Here is a 23,077-nt window from a genome sequence, read left to right on the forward strand (position 1 = left end):
TAAAAAATAAAATAAAATAATTGAAAAAGGTCATTGGCACTGGAAGGGAAAAAAAGCATTATAGGTTGTGTTTACAGATTAACTTTAAAGAACATAGCACACCTCCACTAAGCCTCCTGCCCTCCTGGCCAAAGAAACAAACAAATACACACACAGAGTCCTATTGATCCAACCCACTTCCTAAACAAAGCAAAATTAAAACAAATCACCAAAGCCATTATAATCTCCTTGGAGTAAAAAGAGTCACTTTTGAAGCTGGATTAAAAAAATAAGAATTGAGAACTCAGCTGATCACCAAATTGTCATGTAAGGAACAATACACAAAGAAAGTGTATCCCCATTGATGGATGAACATATTTGCGGTCTTCTAATTGGATCCCTATCGGTGCGCATCTAAATACCACAATTCTCTCAAAGCCCACCTAAATTCCACCTCTTCCATGGGAAATATGAAAAGCACATGACGGGTTCCACCTGAATGTTTCATAGGGACTTCAAAATCTGTGCACCTGGAACTGAACTTGCGACTTTGCCCTCATAGCCTGGTCCTTTCTCGGCGTTACATCACTCCAGTGTCATTATCAAAACAAAAATGAAAGACACCCTTAACACTTTCCTTTCTCTCCCCCGATATGCAATAACTAAATCCCACCTAATCTATCTCCTAAATGCCATTTGAATCCATCCTACCATCCTGGACAAAACCATCATATTCTCTCTCCTGGACAATTGCACAAGCATCCAAGTTAGTGTGTCCAGGTACACTCTTATTCCATTCTGTCACCACATATTTGACCCCTTGTACCCCACTGACCTCACCCCTCCCCTCCACCTTCTGGTAACCACTAGTCTATCGTCCATGTCCATGAGTCTCTGTTCATTTGTTGCTTTTTCGGTTTATATCCCACATATGAGTGATATCATGTGGTTTTCCACTTTTTCTGTCTGTCTTATTTCGCTTAGCATGATTATCATGAGGTCCATCCATGTTGTTGCAAATGGCAGTATTTCATCTCTTCTTATGGTTGAGTAATATTCCATTGTATATATATGTACCACAGCTTCTTTAGCCAGTTGTCTATCGTAGGACACTTCAGTTGCTTCCATGTCCTGGCCACCTTGAATAACGCTGCTGTGAACATCAGTGTGCAAATATCTTTTGGGATATGAATTTTCAACTCTTTAGGGCAAATTCCCAGTACAAGGATTGCTGGATCATATGGTAGATCAATTCTTAGTTTTTTTAGGAACCTTCATACTGTTTTCCATAGAGGCTGTACCAATTTGCAGTCCCACCAGCAGTGTATGAGGGTTCCTTTTCCTCCGCATCCTCTCCAACATTTGTTATTACTTGTTCTTGCTCCATTCTAGAGCTGAAATGATCTGAGAGTCAAAACTGATCATGCTGTTCCACTTTGATGGCTTACAGCTGCCCTTAGGATAAATTCCAAACTCCTTGGCCTGGCTTCATGGACCTGCATGATCTGGCTATTTGCTAAGTCTCTAGCTGCCCCTCATCACTCTCTCTTCTGCCTGAGGGCACAAGTCGTGTTGACCTTGCCCCCTGTCTTTCCAAAGAAGAGGCCATGCTCTTATCCGCCTCAAAGTTTTATACCTGCTGTTCCTTCTGCCTTTCCTCCCCTGCCTCTCCCCCTTCACCCAGCTAAGTCCTACTCTTCCTTCAGGTTCCAGCTCCTGACACCTGCCCTTGCTAGATTAGGTCTCCTTCTTAGATGTTCCCATAGCTCTTTACATCTCCTTTGTAACTCACATAATATTTTTAAGTCCTTGTTTATTGTCATTTCCCAAACTTGTTCAGAAATTTCAAGATAACAGGGACCATGTCTGCCTCACTCACTGCTGTATCCCACGTACCTAACACCTAATTTAGACTCATAAAGTTGTTGAGTGAATAAATTAATGAATGACATGTGCTGTAGAGATCCATAATTTCAATGCAAACTTTACTGCAAAGAAGAATCATCTGGATGCCAATTTAGCAGATCCATAATTAGTTTTAGGAATCTATCTTTTTGACTAGAACTCTGGGGGATTTTGATGCAGATCGTCCTTGGCTCACACTTTGGAAAGCAATACTCCAGGATATAGAGAGCAAGGAAGAGAAGCAGAATTGAGGCTAAAGAGACAAAAGGGAGCAAAATATGAGAAGTTAAATAACAACAGAAGATTTATGTAACTGTTCGGACCACCACTGAAAATCTGAAGGACTAAATGATAGATTGTCCAATTAATTCCTCAATATGGATAGCCCGAAATGGTTAGAAGAACCCATCTGATGAGGCTAGAGGTCCCAGGAGACATCAAAATAGGAAAATAAATTTGAGTTTTTGCTAAAGGATGAGTAACGTTGGAAAGAAAAAAGACAGAAGGAATAGTGTTGTACACAGATAGACAAGTAGGAGCATGAGTTCAGGGGAAGGGAGGTTTAAGGCAGTAAGGGAAGCACTTTACTGAAAAGAAGTTTCAGAAATTGAGTGGTTGAGGATATGACTAGAAATAGTGCCTGACTGTAGATGCCCTTGAAGTTAACGAAGGGGATCAGAATTTGCTACCTCAAAATATGCCAGTTTGACATAGGATTATTTTGAGCCGAAGGCATTTGAGAATGAGTAGAAGCAGAAGGATCTCTCTGCTCTCCCCGTTTCTGCCTAACATCGGGGCCTAAATGTCCCTTTGTGAGAGTGCCCCGCCCCCATACCAGGAAGAAGAGATGACTTTTACCACTGAATATGAGTCTGCAGAACAAACTTAACTAAATCCTTATCTTCCAGTAGTTCCCTAATGTATTTACTTTCCCACAATTAATACCCCCTAGAAGCCCAAACTTCTTTTTTCCTTTGTCTTGTCATCCACAATTTATTACATTTTGTTAAAATGGTATATAAGCTTCCAGGCCTAACCACTTTTGGGAGTTTTCGATTCTTTTATGTGACGTGCCTTGTGTGCATGGGAAATACGACCTTTCTTATGTTAATCCTTTGTCAGTTTAAGTCATAGACCCTAGTCACTGAACTTAATTGGTTAGGAAAAAAGTTTGTTTTCTATCCCTACATTATACAAAGGAATAGAATTTATATAATGGAAAAAAACAAAACAAAACAAAACAGGAAGGACAACAGGAAAAATATCTCCCTAAAGTAACGCCTGACTTGAAATTTAAATAAAGAAATAAAATTTGGAATATTTAAAAAAAATTACTCTCTTTTTCATAATATGCCCCATTTCCCTGTAGCATTAAAAGACTTCTTCATAATGGAGCCTTCTGTGTGTTATAAAAATGTAGGACAAAAAAACGAGGCTAAAGAAAAAGGCGACATGTACGTCATGTCACGGAAGCACTTAGTTCCAAGACCATGAGTGCTGAGAAATTTCAAAGGAAATGGAACAACTGAAATATAAGTCTAACTTTGAACTCAGTTAATACAAGAAGAGTGCCTTTTTTCCGCCTTACTTATTTCATGTCAGCTTTGATGAGTGGTGGAAAGGAATTGAAGGGGATCAGGAAATGCCACTGCAGAATATGCCACTTTGGCATGAGGATCTTTTGAGCTGCAAGCAATTAAGAAACAGCAGACACAGGAGAACTCTCTGCCTTCCCCCCGTCTATTGAAAAGCAGGGCATACGTTTCCCTTTGTGAAGGTGTTCCCGACTTTCATCCCAGGAAGAGGAGAGCAATTCTTATCACAGGAGACAGAATCAGCACCAAGATGAGTCTGCACAAACACACCTTACTAAAATAACCCTTATCTTTCATGAGTTTCCTCCATATAATTTCTATTTACTTCCCAACAATTAATCATCCCTTGAAGCCCAAAGGGAAGCCTTTGTTAAATGGTATATGAGCCCTGAGTCTAACCACTTCTTTGAGTTTGACTTCTTTTCTGAGAACTCCCATGCATGTAAAATATTAATAAAATTTGTATTCCGTTCCTCCTATTAATCTGTTTTGCGGATCCCCATATACCGAACCTAAGGAGGTAGAGAAAAAGCTTTTCTTCTCCAACAGAATCTACTTTCTGAAATTAGGCTGGCACAATCCAATATATGAATCAAAAAGGGATTGTAAAAAGATAAAAAGGAAAATTCTAGAATTTCACCCTGAATAGATCCTGTCATAGTACCCACAGTCAGCTCCTGAATTTCTACGTCTGGAATTTGCAGGTGGTATAGTGATGAAGCGTTACGTCCTGGGTGCCACCACTCCCAAGCCAGAAGAATTTACCTCAACTCGATTGCAGATTCTTCACCTGTGAAATGGGTATACAATTTCTTTGCAGGGTTGTGAGAATCCAACGTGAAAACATTTGTAAACTGTAAGTCACCTTATAAATAGAAGGCATTATTAAATTCTATCAATAGGTAAAGCAATAAATAGTTCCCAAGAAGATTTAGTGTTTTTTCTTAAATTACTATGCAAGTGACATTCAAATAAATATTAGTCGTAGATGATGTGAGGTATAAATGGTAAAATAACTCTGAATGACACATAGTACTCTTCTCTGTATACTTCATCTCCGTGGCCTCACTTCATTTGCTTTCCTGAGAGTAAACATCTTAAAGCCAGCACTACATCAGTGTTACTCTCCGAAGACTAAATACTGCAGGAATTTATATGCGATATTTAGGAAAAGTGCCAAACCTGGTGATATCTGTACACACATTAGATAAAAGATTCAGCAAACAGATGCTCTTTCTTGCAATCAGCCAAGAACTTCTAATATTCTGACAACTTGTTAATCAACCAACATATGGCATCACTTTAGTAAACACAACACTCAGATTTTGCTTTTTACAGATCATTTTCTGAAGGATGTAATGGTCCTGACTCATCAACGGTATTCACTGAAAATCAAGTGAAGCTAGCCTCCACCACCTCCTTAAATTTGTCTAATTACTTGGGGAAAAAATAAATACAGGCATCGATTTGGTTTTGGGGCATTTTTTCTTCTGAGTTAAGATTTTTTTTTAAATATCATCTCTTCAGACATTTGTCAAGTAGTAGAATACCTTTATTATCCAGATTGACATATGTCACAGGGCAAAATGTCCATTGTTCCTATGCTAGTTTTCTATAACTGTCCTAACAAAGCGCCACAAACTGGGTGGCTTTAAATAGGGTAAATTTAGTTTTTCACAGTTTTCGAGGCTAGATGTCTGAAATCAAGTCGTTGCCTGGCTCGCTCCAAGGCCTCTGAGGATTCTTTCTGGCCTCTTCCAGCTGCAGCCCAGGCCTGTCTTGCTTGTGGCACGTAATTCCAACCTCTGCCTCACCTTATGGCCGTCTTCCCTCTGTGTTTGTATATGTCCAAGCTTTACTCTTATTAAAAGGACACCAGTCGTGGTGGATTAGGCCCCACTGTATCCCAGTATGACCACATGTTAACCCGGTTACATCTACGAAGACCCAATTTCCAAACGGGGTCACGGTCACAGGTATGGATGCGGGTTACAACTTTGACATGTTTTGGGGGGTACATAATACAACTCACAACAGTTCCAGATAGCACAAATCTCATCTTATGAGATAACCCTATAGGCATGAGTGAGCCCTTCCTCACAGTACTGTTACAGTAGACTCCCTTACCTGTGGTTTCCTTTCCAGTTTCAGTTACCTGCAGTCAACTGCGGTCCAAAAATGTTGAATAGGAAATTCCAGAAATAAACAATTCATAAGTTTTAAATTGTGAGCTGTACTGAGTAGCGTGATGAAAGCTCGTGCCGTCCAGCTCCCTCTGGCCCTGGACGTGACTCGTCCCTCTGTCCAGCGTGTTCACACCGTAAACGCTTCCTACCTGTTACCAGACCTAGTTGCAAAATCACAGAGCTTGTGTTCAAGGAACCACTATTTTACTTAATAACGGCTCCAAAGCGCAAGGTAGTGAGGCGAGCAGTTCGGACATGCCAAAGAGAAGCTGTAAAGTGCTTTCTTTAAGTGAAAAGGTACATATAGGAAAAAACACAGTACATGTAGGATTTGTTAGGACCTCCAGTTTGAGGTGTCCACTGGAGGTCCTGGAATATATCCCCCCTCAGATAAGGGGGACCACTGTATCATAGATGACTGTCCTCTTTGGATCCCTATAAACGGGCCCAGCTGGCTGATGTCAGGAGCTCAGAAAAACCCTTCTTCGTACATTCCCCTCCCCCCCATCTCAGGAATCTCTTTGCACCGAGTCCTTCCTTTTCTCACCTCGCTCCCCTGGCTTCTGGATCCCCTTTTGATTTCACTCTTCAGTGTCTAATTGTTACCTCCACCTTCTACTTCGAATATGTCTTCACTTCTGCTCTCTGATACCATGTAACCTGGGCAGCTACTCAGCTGCAAACTCTACCACCAGCGCACCAAGTCGGGCCAGTACCTCTGAGGACTGTAAAATCCAGCTCCTTCTTGTGCAAGGTGAGCCAGCCAGACCCTAACCAGGTGAGGGTGGGGAGGTGCAGGGAGCGGTCAGGGGGTAGCGGGGGCATTGCCCATTTAAGGGTTTCTCCCACCAGCTGATACCCCATGTTTAAGCACATAGTGAACTGTGTGATATATGTAAATAGCATGCTCATAGTCATTCATCTAACTCCTCCACTTCTAAAATTTCAATAATAATGTTCACTCCTGACATGTCAAAAAGTTACATATTTTGTGTGTTTTAATGACAACAAAAATATCTCCTCTACAAGATGTTAAAAGCTATACCTCTGAGAAAAATGATTCGGAATATGGAAAGACACCAAGACTCTGCACAAATTCACAATTCTGATTTACTTTCAGAGGCTATAGGAGAACCTCCGCTGAAAGAGCCTGTAGGTCTCTTTATGATCTCTCCTCAGACTTTCATCTCTGTACCCCCATCCTTGAAACCCTTCTCGTGAAGGTCAGCATGACCAAGCCCACCTCGACAAAGCCAATAATCAACTGTCAGTCCTGGTCTTAGCTGGCCTTTCATGGCATGTGAGACAAGCGATCACCTCCTTCCTTCTGAAATATGTTCTGCACTTGGTTTCTGGGACACCAACTCTCTTGGCCTCCTTCTCCTTGCTAGTGGCCCTTTCTTAGTCTCCTTTTTTTGATCCCCTACCTCTCCCTTGAGTCCCAGACTTGCACATCAGTTGAGAGAAAAGAATGTTTAGAAAACTACATTGGAATTTTTGTGTTCTTATGAATCATTATTGGGCAGAATACTACCCTGAAAAAATCAGGCCCATCCAGAACCTTCTTTCAAGAGGATGTTAGAGCCAGAGCGCTCACAGGACAAGAAGCCTCTTTACCCTCGAGGTAGTTCTAGAGTGGATATCTTGCGGCTGTACCCCATACTATTTTTTATTTTTCTAACTTTCAGTCCATGTGAATTTTTCTTCAAGCTTACAGAGTATCTTTTAGATTTACGCAACTCTGGTCAATTCAGAATAGAAATGGATAGTGCCGCCTTCGATTATTTTGTTACCTAGGCGGTGGAGGTGGTAGAGATATGAACAAAAAGTCCGAAGCACTGAGGGCCTTTTGATCGTTAGATCCATTCGCTGCCGCCTTTGTCCTCTCTCTGTCATGAACTTGGACTTGCTGACTGAGTGCCCCTCCCCAGACTGCAGTGTGAGGAAGATTGCTGGAGAAGAGCCTCCCCTGGGAATATCTCCAGACAGTGCATTCCTGCAAACCCCACTGATTCTCCATTTCTCAGCCAGGATAATAATGGAGTCCCCAAGCGAGGCAAATTTCACACAATGGACTTGGGGACAGATAGGAGAGCTTCTCTGTTTCCTTTAAACACCAAAGAACAGGGATATCTGAAAAGGACTCATTCATCTAACACAAAGGCCAGTCCCCCCTGGGACTGCCACCTTTCTCTCTTGCTTTCAGGAGCAACTCTATTTTCCTGTTCTGAAGTCTCAACTTGCCACCAGGCAAAGAGCAGAAAATGTTGCAAAATATTGAACATGAAATAAAGTCTTTTTGACACTGCTGTATTTAGAACGGAAACAAACTATCACTGGAAAATGTTATTCTTTTTTTTATTAAAATTATCAGGGTGACATTGGTTAATGAAACCAAACAAGTTTCAAGTGTACCATTCAACAATATGCCATATATATATATTGCACTGTGTGTTCTTAATTTAATTTAGGTTTTGTATAAAGCGTGAGTATGTGTAAATAATTAGACCCAACAGTCTCTGTACTAGGACAAAAATCTGTACATTTTCTATAGCTAGTAGAGAAATGGACTGGCATGATATATTCAACTATTGCTAATAGATATTGCCTGTTTCTGGGGGAAAAAAATCCCTTAAAACTTTTAGAATATTAGAAAATTATCTTCCAAAATAGTTATGTAATGATTTTAGATTTTGCTATTTCATGACTGTAGGGTACTTCATTCCCCATAAATTGCTCAGGCCCAGAAGTGCCACGTAGGGGCTGCCATCAAAACAAGGTGGTGACTGAAACAAGATGCGAAACTGATTCCATCTAAAAGAAGCACCCTTTCCCTCAGAAGAGTCCTGTTGGCCTAGGATGCCTGACCCTAGCACCATGAGCCCAGGACAGGCTCAATACTCAGTAACATCCAACCGACTTGCTGACTAATTGACTACCACTGTCTTTTCCAGATCTATATTTCATTCACTGATTCATCGCAGTTCTTTGGATATTCTGAATAACTATAAGACATTGAGATACAGTAGGGAACAAAATAAATTTCCTGTCCTCATGGAGCTAGCCTTTAGGTGGTGTAGACAACAGTGAACAATGACTGATAAACGCAGTGAAGAAAAACAAAGCAAGATGACGGGTAGAGAATGCTGGCAGTGTGATGTGGGGTGAGGCTGGGCGATGGTGATTAGAGACTGTGTCTCTGATGAGGTGATATTGATGCTCTAGGTTCCCACATGAGCCATGCAGCTACCTAGAAGAAAAATGTCCCAGGTAGAAGGAACAGCAAATACCCCAGGCGAAGCATGTTTGGTAAATATGCAGAGAACCAAGGAAGTCTCTAGAAGAGACAGGAACAGATCGAAAAAAGGGAAGAGGGTAGAACATGGTCAGGAAAAGTCAGTATGGACCAAACCATGGGGGTCTTGCAAATTTTATGCCAAGTGTGATAAGGCACAATGGCATATTTACTGAGAGCCTTCTTGCCCCAAAGCTCTGAGTTTTAATGCCCTTGGTAATTTAGAGATAAATAAAGATAATAGTGGATACAGCACAAAATTTTAAGCGTGGAAGACTTTCGGAAATGTTGCTGTATCCCATGCTTCTGAAGAGTTCACTGGCTCCAAAGGACAACTAGCCTTCCCACCTGCTTCCCCAGGCCCCGCTGGTGGCTGGACTCTTATGAATTATGCCACTGGATGAGCCCCTCCAGCCCCTGGACTGTGCGCAAGCCTGTTGGACACAACGGACTTAAACACACCTTAAGTTGTGGCTTGATGATCCAGATGACAAATGGCCTCTACAGACTGTGAGGTTTTCCTCTGCTGAAAACGAGAAAGACAATTTCCCTAGGGATTGAGAGGCTAGGCTCTCTGCAACACAGGGTGTGCTTTGAGGCGGACACATGTGAATGCTGATAATGTCAGCTGGTGGCCCAGGAGAGCCGAGACTGGCTTCAGTGACTGCACCGCACAGGGGCAGCCCTTCCGCCGCTGTGGGGGAATGGCAGGGAATCCTGATAGGTGGGCGAGTCTGCTCTTTCTGCTCTTTCTTCTAGCCTTGCTTTATCATACAGAAAAGAACCTCATTCTTTGCTAATCAGCTATTCAGTCTGCCATGCTCCTCTTAAAAAAGAAAACGCAGGGAATTCGTACAGGAGAGAATGTCCCCCCCTCTCCCCATGCCCCTCCGCAAGAGTATCCATAGGAAATGGTCTGCAGTATTTCACCTTCTGCTTAAGAGTTTTCTTTGGAAGGGAGCCATGCTCTAGTCAGACAAATTCGGGACTGGATCCCAGCTTACCAACTCTCCTGCATGGGTCCTTGGACGGGTTACGCACGTTCTTCAAGCCTCTGTTTCCTCATCTGAAAAAACAATTCTTTCCTTATAAATAGGCTTTAAGGATTGGAAATTACGTACCTGTACCTATACCTATACCTACATCTACAGATGACCTAGCATCTAGTCAAAACCTAACAATCGATGGTCATCATTTTTATTGCTATTACTACTAATTCAAATCTTTTAATTTTGGGGGTCCCGGTGTCATGCATCCCTAGACACCCCAGAGTTCCACTTCAGCAGCTGTCTGAGCGTGAAGAATCTGTCAGAATCAGGATCCTGATGTTCTATCAATGAACAAAAGTCAGATTTTAAAGAAAGAAATGGGGCCCGGACCTGGGAAGACAGATGCTTCCTAAACATGTCGCCACTGTCTGCTCCAGGACTTGGCCGCATCTTACTCAGACTCCTTCTCAACACAGCACGCCCAGCATCCTCTCACGACAGACAGAAATCGTCAAATGAGATAGATAAAACCTAATTCCCATACTTGTCTAGATGATGACTAGAAAATGTTGGTTTTATGTGAGGGAGGGAAGTAGGCTCAGCGGGGAAAGGGCCTTGTCGTGAGAATCATCACGTGATGAAAGGCCACTGAGTTCTTCCCAGTTGTCAATGTTGGGCAAAGGTGGAAAAAACCTTGGGCTCTGGAAAGTGACAGGGCCTGGTCCTTTAAAAGATTGCCGCCCTGCGACGGCCCGAGTGTCAGAAGGCCTTTCTGTCTCAGACTAGATTTTGCGCAGCCTGTACAGAGCTGCAGGAAAGATAAAGACGCCTTGAGTTTTGGCTGTGAATAAACAATTGACTTCACAAATGCTACGAGGTCCTTAAATTCCAACAAAATTTCGAACAAGAACAACGAACTGGGCAGTGGTGTGCTTCATCTTCTGTTTTGTTGCATCGAAGGGAACACACACACAGTACGTGCACATGTACACATGACCTTTCTAATATCTCTGATAGGTCTCATGTTGTTATTTGGTGCTTTTGATCGAGAAGATAAAAGGGGATCTTGGGAGCGGAGCCACCACAAAACAGAGATCAACGAGGCAGAGTTTCACCAGTTTACTATCATTAGATATCCTTCCGCCCGCCCTCAAAATTATGTCTTCTTTTTTCTTTTTCTTTTTCTTTTTTTTACCATCGAGAAATGTATTTTCCTTTTAAAAATAGATTACATAAAACCCAAAGCTATACACTAAACTTGTAACTTATTCAACTATCTCTTCTTCTCAAAAAGAGCTTTCTCCTGCAACCCTCAAGAACCAAACTGTTTCTTTGGCCCTGGGTGATGCTGACCGTGGATTTCAATCCAGCTGCCCGGAAACCGGCTGCCGGCTTCCTGGGACAGCCGCCCAATTCAGGGACAGCCTCACAGACATCCCGGGAGATCTGCTTCCCAAGGAAGGAAGGAAGGAAGGACAGCGGCGCTTTTCTCTCAAGCTAGCCACTCGGTTTTAGTAAAAGGTATCTTTGAAAGTTGAAAACCGATTTGCCCAAAGGTCTGAAAAAAAAAATCCTTTGAAGCAGCAGGAAATTGATTTTCGCAAAATTAGCTTTTCTTTCTCTCTCAGGGGGAGAGAGCATGGAGGAAGAAGAAAGGGCAACTGAGTCTGCAGTACAAAGGGTGTGTCTTGAATCATGGGTTTTATAAACCATCTTGTCACCTTGGCCTCTGACAGAAGCCAGCAATAGCTCACCCAAGGAGTGAGCAAATGCTTGAGAAACTCGCTTTCCGAAAGTCTACCCAACTGCTGTAACTGAGTGAGCGAATCATTTGAACTCAGTGTTGAAAATGCAGAATGGTTTAATTCATTTATTTCCTTTCCCGTTTCTGCTTCTGACCACGCTCAGCCAGGCACATTTTCCCTGCCTCTTAGTGACGTCTCAGCTAGATCTTGCAGGCATATGGTCACTTTTCCTTAATAAAAAGTCTAGGCCAGCTTTACAGTCCAATCTTGTATTCAGCTTAAATCTCGTTTCCTTCTGTCTCTGGTGCAGGCTGGGCCATGACCTCATGCGGACATGGCCTGGTCAGTCTCCCCAGCCCCCAAATGCGGCTCCTCGATAGGTTAGGGGCAGTGAGGAAAGATCAGGAAAATCCTCTCGGGGTTGTTTTCATTGTTTCTTGGGCTAACACTGATAAGCTCTTAGCATCTATTATGTGATGGGATCCAAATGTGGTTCTTGGGTGCCTGACTCAATTTTCTGGATGGCTTTGCAAGGTCTATACAGTTCCTTGCGGTGGGAGATCAGTCCCCCGTTCAACCTCTACTAGCAGCATCCTTCTCCTCCCCTTCATAAATGCACCCTCTTGAAAACTTGGGAGCCCTTGTCTGTTAACAGAGAACTCTCAAGATGGCGCCAGTCCGCCCCTGGTTCATGTAAGAACCTCGTCCATCCTTGCCACCTCAGCCACTGTAAGTACCATAGGCTTCACGGTCAGTTCTTTTCTCTGCTTTGTTCCGCCATCTTTCTCCTATTCCCTCTCCCCAGGCAAACCAAGCACAGGAGCTGATTGGCTGGCCTGCCACCTAAACAGATGTCCAGCCAGTAAGAGAGGTGCCAGACGCCCTCTCTTGCCAGCACCCCTCTCTTCAAGGCAACCTTCCCTTGGTTTCAAGAAGGAGAGAACACCCCTCGTGTCCCCAGGGGAGAGAATCCCTGTTACAATGGGCATTTCATTCATGGCATGGTCCCGGTTACTTCAGGAAACCCCTTTTCCTTGTCTCTGCTTCCCGGGGCACTGTTGTGAGTTCTGGTAGGAGGGCCTGTTCCCCTCAAATCCCCAGGGAAGGTGTTTATCCCCATTGTTGGGGGTTATCTTTGGTATGCAGGGGTACTTGAAGCCTCTCTGTGTTCTTAGATTCAATCCCTAGCTGCCAGGGGAATAGGAAAAAGGCTCAGTTAATATATTTTACACCACGATCCGAACATCTCCTGGAACACATCCCTATCACACCACAAGCCTTTGCAGACTTACCAGTTCATTCACCCATTGAACACATATTTCCTGAGTGCCCACTCTGCACAAGGAACTGCTGTAGGCCCTGGCGATATGACAGCAAACAGGACAGAGGGGTTACCTCTCAGACAGCTTACATTCTATCGGAGGCAAACACCTTAAACGAGCTTGCTAGCAAGATGATTACAGATAGTGCTATGCGCTCCGAGACAGCACAATGCAGCGTGGAGTGACTGCAGGGCACTGCTGAAGACCGATGGCTCGAAAAGGTTTATCTGAAGGGGAGCGGGGATCAGTGAAGTGGACTAAATGATTCCCAGGCAGGACAAATGTGAAGGCCCTGAAGCGGGAGCCCCTCTGGCGTGCCCAAGGAATTTAAGATGTGAGTGGGTTGTTTTCCCATTGGCGTCTCAGGGTTAAACCTCCCAAGATGCCTCTCCCTGTCCTCTGCTTGCTCCAGGCTAGTACATGAGATAGAGAGCTGCACCGTTCTTTCTACTGCTAGTCCACCTGTATATCTTACTTAGGCTGTTACCAATGTGTCTTTAGACTTAGAGACTCTAGAGATGAAGGAACATTTTCATTCATTTATGTGGGTCATTCATTCATGTGGGTCATCCTGATCGCAAGGATATTGTAGATCTGACTAAATTGCCACCCATACAAACATCAGCCGCCAGGCAAGAGAACAACGGCTAGAAGGCTTTCCATACCCAATACTTTCCTAATGGGTTGCGGATACTTTCACTTGAATATTGAAAGTGTCTGTTACATCTCAAAGCATTATACAAATAAAAATATATTATCATGAGGCTTACTAGAATTAAGTATGGATAATGAGGGGGGAAATATAAGGTCCAAGAAATCTGTAGGGTACCATTTCTCCAATTGGTTTACTACTTTGAAATAAGAGAAATCTTGTTGGAATTGCCCACCTTGTTAAGTAAAGTCACTGCCATAACGTTCATGCCTGAAATGGCATATTTCTTAGTGACATGGAATTTCAGAGCTGAAAGTTTTCTTTGAAATCATTAATGACAACCTACTCATTTTACACATAACACATATACAAAAAGGTTAAGCATCATTCCAAAACCACATAGCATTTTAAATTATGAACTCGAACTTGAATCCAAACCTCTTACTCCCAGTCCAGTAGTCTTACAGCTACATTGCAGGACCTCTAAGCTAGGATATGTTACCTGACATACATTATATCAAAGACCAGGGCCAACTCTGTCCTGAGCACAGTTAGACTAAAGCATTATGGGAGGCAGTTTCCAAGGTAGCCCACAGGGATCCTCACCTACTGATATTGACATTCTTGTATAGTCACCTCCTACTTGTACCAGGGCTGGTCTACAGAACCAACAGGATACAGTAGAAGCGAAAGCATGTCACCTCCAAGATTAGGTTGTAAAAGACGGGATGCCATCTTGGTCTCTCTCTCGGATCACTTACTCTGGGGGCAACTGGCTGCTATGGAGTGTGGATGCTCAGGCAGCCTATGGAAAGGCCCACATGGTGAGGAGCTGAGATATTCAACCAACAGCTGGCAAGAAACTGAGTCTTTCCAACAAGCACATGAGTGAGCTTGGAAGGAGATCTCTAGCCTCACGTGACCAGAGTCGACAGCTTGACTACAAACTTACAAGAAATCCTGAGCCTGAACCACCCAGCTAAATTGTTCCTAGATTCAATACAGAGAAACTATGAACTAAGATTTATTATTTAGGCTGATATTTTGGGGGATAATTTTTTTGCTCAGCTATAGACGACTGATACAGACACAGTGCTTTAATTCTTCTAAATCGCCCTCAGTACCATGTGATGAGCTGTATTACTCAGTGACAGCTCCATCTCCTCTTCCCTTCTCACACAAAGGAGGGACAGACAGACGCTTGCTCTGCTCAAGGACCTGCGTCAGCTCAGTCTCTGCCAACAGGGATGAAGAGGTGGGAGGGTGATCTGCCAAATGCCAGCAACACCTCCTCAAGGACAACTCATCGCAACTTCTGCTAGAAAACCTGGACCAAAGGCATGGCAGTAGTTTGATGTTCACAGAAGGGAGTGAATACAAAGCATGACTTGAGGCAGACTTCCTTTAAATATGCACAATCTTTTGCTGTTATATTCATGCTTTCAGAGAACCGGAAGTTTCCAGAAGCTACTTTTTCCCTGCCCTGGGGTGAAAAGTTTTTTGAAGATGTCAGGAAACTAAAAGGTCATATTTTCTTTACCAGTTCTAGGCATGTGAACACTTAAAAAATGTTTGCAGTTTTGGGTATAGGATGTACTTATGCTGATATGCCTTACATCTTAAAGGCACCACCTGACACTTGAGTCATCTCACTCTTGTTTTTCTGCTAGACTATGTCTCTTTCCATTTTCAGAGTTCTGTTTGAATTCACTGGATTTATAAAGATTTTTAAAGTGATGCAGTCTAGTTAATATCATGTTTTTACTCATCTCCTCATTTTTCGTCCTCATGCTTGAATAGATTTGTGCTCGGTTCTATGCTCCCCTTGTCTCTGCGGGGGTCTAACCTGACTTCCCACATTAATTCCCGAGTCACAGATCATTTGAGACTTTGAACTTGCTTACTAAATATCACCAGATAACGCCAGTGCCTGAGAGGCTGGCATGGGAAGGGTGGAGCTGGATGATGGTAGCGGTAATAATATCAGCTCAACCTGGTTGGGAACATTCTTTAATGTGAGGTGCATATCGTGTGCGATCTTCTTAACTTTCATGTGAGGGAAGAAAGAAAGAAAGAAAAAGGAAGGATGGAAGAAAAGCAAGAAGGGAAGGAAGGAATGAGACCAAAAATGAGATCTGAGGGATACTGGCAGACTTTCTTGGCCTTCTCTGTCCTTCCCTTCCACAGTGCCTGAAATTCACCATTACAATGTATCTCTGCATTTGAGTTATAGCTTTTGAAGTGCATACTCTTATGAGTGCTAATCTGCTTTTCGTTCTTAGTATTTTATGCTGAAGAGATTTACCAGAACGTGTTTCCTCAGGGTCTGAGAGAATAAGGGTTTTATGGACGAGAAGGAGATAAGATCCAGCCAAATTTAGACCATGAGACATCTCCTGAAGACAGCTATTTTTTTGGAAAGACAGAGCTGCTCACTCATGCCTTATAAGGACTTGATGTCAGAGGTTACATTGTTTGCATTTTGAAAATTTACTGGTTCAGACACTAAAAGTTAAGCACTTCTAGGAATTACAAATAGAGTAGTTGAATTTTTAAATAAGAATTTATAGACTTGTGGGGGCCTGGTAATTAATGCTGTTAAATTCAAGGGCTTTGGGGACTATCGGATTAGCAATTTAAGTTTAGCCATAGTAAAGCCAGGAAGTGCAAAAGTTGAAGTTCTTATGGCAAAAGTAATTCATCCCCATTACACACTCTTGACAGAATTCTTACAAACCCTAGAAATTTGTGTCTCTAATATACTTAGTTTGCCAAGCTGCTTTTGTAAAAGAGCACAGTTAGCTCCTTCCAGGTAATATTATTACACTTTCAGCCTCATTATAGGACTCTTGGCATTTAGTTTGAAAGGCCAAGAGCAAAATCCATTTGTAGAAAGTTCTTGAAAGAGATAGGGGCTAAACTAGAACAGGGAGACCATTGTTTTACTTCTCTCCATGGAAACAGAACATTTTAATTTGATGTAGCAAGATTTTTTTCCAGTTGGAAATTAAGAAAAGAACACCATTCATATAGCATCAAAAATTGAAATACTCAGGGATAAATTCACAAAAGATGTGCATGTACACCGCAAACCACGAAATATTGCTTAGAAAAAGTTAAAGAACTACATAAATGGAGAGCTATAGATCATGTTTGTGGATTGGAAGACAATATTAAGATGTCATTGTCCCCCAAATTTATGTGTTCTGATCAACATAACAGAAGGGTTTTTTTTTTTTTTTAGAAATTGACAAAATGGTTCTAAATGCATATCAAATGGAGAGGACCTAGAACAGCCAAATTAACTTTGAAAAAAAATTAAGTTGGAAGACTAACAATGTCTGATTTCATAAACTATATTGCAATCAAGACAGTGTGGAATTAGCAGAAAAATCAACAAATAAGATGAGTGGAACTGAATAGAGAACCCAGAAATAGACCTACATATATATGATGGATTGATTTTTGAAGAAGGTGCCAAGGCAGTTCTATGAGAAATAATAGTCATTTCTATTATTATTTTTCTTTCTTCACAAATAGTGCTGAAAAAATTGGATATCCATATACAAAAAAAGCAAAGAAACTTTGATATTTTGCACTAGATGAAAAAAAGTAGTAGTATATTTATAATAGATCTAAATGTGAAATCGAAAACTATAAAACTGCTAGAAGAAAACAGAGGAGAAATACCTTTATAAGCTTGGGTCAGGCAAAGGTTTCTTAGATCTGAGACTGTGGACAAGATCCATAGAAGAACAAAGTGACGAAATGGATTTCATCAAAATTTTAAAGTTCTGGTCTTCAAAAGACACTGTTAGGAGAATAAAAAGACAAGCCAGAGACTGGGGGAAATTTTTTGAAAACCGTATATTTGATAAAGGATATGTGTCTAAAATACATAAAGAGCTCTCAAAACTCAACACTAAGAAAATAAACAACCCAATAAAAAAGTAAACAAAGGACTGGAAAAAAGTGAACAAAAGTGAAAAATGTAACATCTCAAAAGTACATAAAGGATTGCAAGTTAGCACACATGCACAAAAAAATTTAACGTAATTTTTCATTAAGGGCATACTACAAAGAGATACACAGCTCTTAAAATGTCTAAAATTAAAAAGACTGATCTTACCAAGTGTTGATGAGGAAGAGGAGCCACTGAAACTCTCAGACACCGCTGTTGAGAACGTAAAGTGGTGCAAACAGTTTGGCCAACAGTTTGCTAGTTTCTTGAAAACTTAAACATTTACCTACATGCGATCCAGACATTCCACAACTAGGGTTTACTCAAGAGCAATGAAAGTGTTTTAAAATGTACCTGGGATTTGTTTCAATCAGGTACGATGAGACACGCAGACACAGAAGTGACTGTTATGAAAAAAGACATTTTACTCACAGTTCCCTAGAAACAGGAGGCAGGAAACGCCATGCAGGGTACCACACAGGGAGTACCAGGGTCAGCCAAGAGGCCCAGAGAGCTAAGGAAAAAAGTGGGCAAGAGACTTTGTTGTGTTTTTTTGCAAGGAGCAATAGATGAGTAGGGGTAAGAAGGCTAAACAGGATTCAGGGTGGCTGTTTAAATGATTTCAGCAGGCTCCAAAGGATAGGAGCTGCTCCTAGTTGTCAGATACCTGGCTTGATTAGGTCAGGTCAATAGCGGCCCAGAGCGTAAGAGCCTATGAAAGGGGTGGCGGGGGTTGAGGTGGAGGGCGTCTGCTCTGCATAGGTTAGTTTGTGGATGAAAGGTGCACTTTAAGGGAGAGGCCGACTCTCTAGGATAACCAGGATGACAGGATGTCATAACATCAGAAAACACGTGGTCAGTACAGAAATTGTATGTTCATACAAAGATTTTACGTGAATGTCCATAGCAGCTTAATTTGTAATAGTCCCAAACTGAAAGCAACCCAAATATATGTCGATAGATAAATGGGTAAATTGTGCCATATGCGAACAGGAAATACTACTCAGAAATGAAAAAGAAATCAACTTTTGACATACGCAACAACACTGCTGACTCAAAATAATTACAACTGGGTTGAAGAAGGAGACGAAAATGGACTATGTATAATTCCATCGATTCTGTACAATGTCAACTAATTCATAATGACAGAATACAGATCAGTGGTTGCCTGGTGGTGACAAGGTAGACAGAGAACGACATTAAAAATGAGAACAAGGAAACTTTTGGAGGTGATGGGCATGTTATTATCTTAACTGTGGTGATGGTTTCATGGTATATACATATGTCAAGCCTTATCAAATAGTACGATTTATTTTTTTTGGAGATGAAATAAATTCTTAAACTCTGGTCGAGAAAGAAAGACTTCTGAACTTCAAAGTGGGAGAATAAATCACCAAGAAAAGATTGATGGGTTTGACTGTATAAAGAGCAAAATATTCCATATGTCCTAAAATGGTACAAATGTGTGTAGTCACTGTAGATCATTTATATCTCAATAAAGCTACTTAAAACAACTGCCTATCAAAGGAATATTTTCTATCTTACTCTCTGAAGTTATCTAATCAGAGTATAGAAAACCCTCAGCCCAATCCGAGGTCACAGAGTGCCCCAAATGATGCTCAGCGATACCTGCAGGTCCAAGATTTTTGGGGAAGCAAACTGGGCTAGAAGTTCGTAATCTTGAGTGTTGGTTCCAGATCTGCTACTGATTTGCTGTGTCATTTCAGGCGCCAAACTGAATTTTTCCAGGTCTCAGTTTTCTTGTTTACTATGACAATGTGGGACTTAGCATTCCTTGAGCTCGCATTGTCTGTGTGAGTCTGTGCTCCTGAGCAGCGCGGTCTTAGCCTTCCGACTTACGTGGATTTATCCAAGTTGACCTGCTCAGTTTCAGATAAGCCCTGATCAGATCTCCAGTGACTGTCAGCCTATTGCCAAAAGCCAAGAGGACCTCTAGGAAAGTGAGCAGAAGTGCCAGGTAAACACAAGTTACCTGGCAATGTACTAATTGCTTTTATTTTTGTTTGTGGAAAAACGCTCATAACATATCATCTTAAAACCACGTTTAAGTGTGCGGGTCAGTGGCATAAGTGCATTGGCACTGTCGTACAGCCATCCCCACCACCCATCTCCAGAACTCTTTTCATCTTGCAAAACTTAAGTTCTGTGCCCATTAAACAATAGCTCTCCATTATCCCTCCTCTCAGCCCCTGGCGACCACCATTCAATTTTTTGTCTCTGAATTTGACTACTCTATGTACCTCATACAGGCGAAATAACGAAGCACTAAGTGTTCTTACATTATCTCATTTAATCCTCCCAATAAGCCAGAAGAATAGAAATTTAACTTTTTTTTTTTTTTTTAATGATGAACAAACTAAAGCTTTGAGTCAGAAACTCTACATCACACAACTAAGGCATCGGTGGGCCAGGACTGAAACACAGATCAGCTCATTCCAAAGCCCTAATTCTTCTGTGGCTGTAATCAGATAACAAAATATTCAGTGAAAAGGCAGTGATCTAGCAAAGGGAGGACAGAAGTTCAAGAACAATATACAGATCAGAGGAATTCATTCAAACATAGTCTTGATTAGATTATAATAGACCAAGTGCAACCTTAGTGGCTCAGTCTCCCCATTCTTATAAATTATATGTATTTATTTATATTACTTCATCCCTAAAACCAAGGTGAAATAAAACAGTTAAAATGTGTAAAGCTCCAAGCTCCTTTTGAAAAACAGTACCACGAAACCACAGTATATGTTTTTATTACTTCCAATGTTTAAGGTTAAATGTCTCTAGAAAACACAGAATAAGATTCCAAACAGACATAACCACAAGTGGTGTTCTTACCCTCAAAAGCATAAACTAACCTTTTCCTGGCTGCTGTTTCAGCTGTGGGGGAATCCTAGGGTACAGGAATTTGCAATCCTTAGTGTTACATGAAGGGATTTTTGCTTCCAAGACCAGCTGTAGTCAATCAACCCTACAGTGAACCAGACAGTCCCACAGTGAGACTTCATGGTAGAAAAGATAAAGGGTCCTGTGATGAGCCAACTGACTTCAAGGTGCCCATTCACAAACGCGACAATAGGCCCTAAACCCAAGAACAGGGGATTTGCACCCAGCAGGCACTGTTTTAAGTCAGCCTTGTAGATATTTGGGGATTTATTTTTTCAAACAAAACTGTTCTTAGGTTTATTCTTAACTCCAGATTTAGTGAATATCTTTTCTTTTCTATATTGGTCATTTGAGACTTATTTATTCATTATTAAAGAATCTTGCAAGCATTCCACAATTTCTAGGAACAGATTGTTTTTAATGAAGAGAAAAAAAAATCCAATCTTAGAGTCTTTCCTTCTGCTAAAAGATTTGGCACCGCTTTTTAAAATAAATCAATACAGTCTTTCTTTACCAAAAGAACTTCTACTTTTTTTTTTTTAAGGGAATAGGAAGTACAAGACAGTAAAGTTTATTTAAGTGTTAGATGAAAAAAGCATAATATGTTCTGCTTTATTTAGTCCAAAAGGAGATTTACTGGATGCAAGGGAGATTTAGAAGTCTCACAGAAGGAACAATCTCTCCTTTGTAAAGATCATCATTATACTTAAAGGCACTGCCTATTTCTGTGTGCTTCATGCATAAAAAGATAGAAAATACTGTTTCACAACATAAGAATTTTTTGTAATCCATTAACTTGCAGTTTGGACACATAACAAATATTTTACATATTGATTTGCATGGAAAGGTTTTAAAAGGCTAAGTGCTTACCCAGTAAATGAGAAGGAGAGCAACGGGTGTGGAGATGGGTCCTCGTCCTCTGTCTGTGCATATTTACAACAATAATAACATTTGACTTTTATAGTACTTCACTACCGTCGGCAATCTGGGCATTTATAGCAAATGTACACTCGTCAAACCAGAGTTTAAAATACATAAAACCACATCAGAAGAAAATCATACACTCATTGCATGATATACTAATGCTGAGAGAGAGAGATTGAGAGTCAGAGAGAGAGAGTTTATCGTCCATATCCAAGAACCTAAGCATTCTTGAGACTGTGAAAGCTAGGAAGGAGAGGGAGAGGGAGGCAGAGAGACAGAAGAGGAGAAAAGCTAGTCTAACTGAAAATGTTCGGTCTGACCTAGTCGCAAAATCTTGACTACTTTGGTTAACAGCAAGGGACTTCTATTTGAAACTTAAACGGTTGGGGTTAGTATGGAAAGAACATAGGATTTGGAATTCGATTAAAGTCTTGGCACTGCCACTGATCCCTGTGCGCCCTCAAGAAACCCGCCCATTTCCTCTGGCCCTCAGGTCCCTATCCTATGCAATGTGGAAACTGGATCAAATCCTTTCCTTGGGTCTATGTAACATTAGAAGGCTGTAGTTGTCTGGTAAATGGACACAAAAAGCTAGCCATGCACCTACAAAGGACCCTCAGTGTTACACTCAGCAAAATTTAGGGGGGAATTCAAGCACGGAGGAAGGCACACATAGTCTTTCCTGAGATAAGAGAGCATTCTCTCTTCGGAGAGGCTTTAAGTCCTCATGAAACACTCAAATCAGGCGACATCGTTCCCTACAGCACTCATGCCTTTTTTGGGCAGATATCACATGGTGCTGGAGTGCTGGGACATGCTTCTTCCAGCGTAGAACCTTGAAGCAAGCCCGGCACATGTTAGACACTTAATGAACAAACTCCAGGAAGATCCCTCCGCAGGCCTGGATTGATCGCTGCCTGGGGCAAGTGACCTCGGGCAACTTCTTTAGTCTGTTAAAAAAAAACTTCAGTATTTTGATAGATAAAATATGTAAAATTCAGTCTGAGTAGCCCAGACAATGGGAAATTTTAAACTATGTGATGTCTGTCTTTAGCAGACTCTTCATCCACTCTTGGCAACCAAAGAAAGTAAGCAAACAAGAGACACAAGAACTGGGGGGCTCTCTCTTGTATGTAGGTCTAGCAATTGCCTCGAACGCCTCCTTCCTTCTATCTTATTCTCTCTCCCACCTCAGCTCTAGGCATGCGCTTGGCCTCTGACCATTGGCCTTAGTCTCTAGGAACCCGAGATCTGAGCTCAGCTTCTCCTGGTACCCAAGCCTCACGCTCTGGTTCCTCTTCTTCCTGGTCGATTTGGATAACATGCTTCCTATCTTGGTGTGAGTTGCAACCTAGAATTTGCAAGGTTGCCAACCAGGCCAGTCTTGCCTCTGTGTCTCCAGGGAGAGGTAACACTGTCCAGTCCCAATCATTGAGAACTTCATGGGAAAATTATGTCCTTTTCAGGCTGTCAGCTCTATCAGGGTATTCAGTTATTGAGAATGCAGCCACCGTAAAGGCACAAAGAGCCTAGAGATGGAGGGAAAGGGAGAGACTCTAGATGACAGCGACGCTGGATACAGCCATACCTGATGTCAAGATGTTCCTAGTTGTTTTATTGCAT

General features: G+C 41.7%; 1 protein-coding gene across 10 annotated transcripts in view; it reads right to left on the reverse strand.

The window, feature by feature from the left end:
• Positions 1-23,077, reverse strand: part of KIAA1217 (KIAA1217 ortholog) — a 636,400-nt gene that overhangs the window by 290,229 nt on the left and 323,094 nt on the right. The window contains exon 1 of one of the 10 annotated variants that reach the window (XM_036228124.1): positions 9,965-10,001. The exons of the other annotated variants lie outside the window; for them this stretch is intronic. The gene's annotated coding sequence lies outside the window, so the exon portion shown is untranslated. Of the gene's footprint in view, positions 1-9,964; positions 10,002-23,077 lie in introns of those variants that run through there. 10 annotated transcript variants of the gene reach the window in all.

Source organism: Rousettus aegyptiacus, unplaced genomic scaffold (genome assembly GCF_014176215.1).
Source record: "Rousettus aegyptiacus isolate mRouAeg1 unplaced genomic scaffold, mRouAeg1.p scaffold_m13_p_10, whole genome shotgun sequence".
Taxonomy (NCBI): Eukaryota; Metazoa; Chordata; class Mammalia; order Chiroptera; family Pteropodidae; genus Rousettus; species Rousettus aegyptiacus.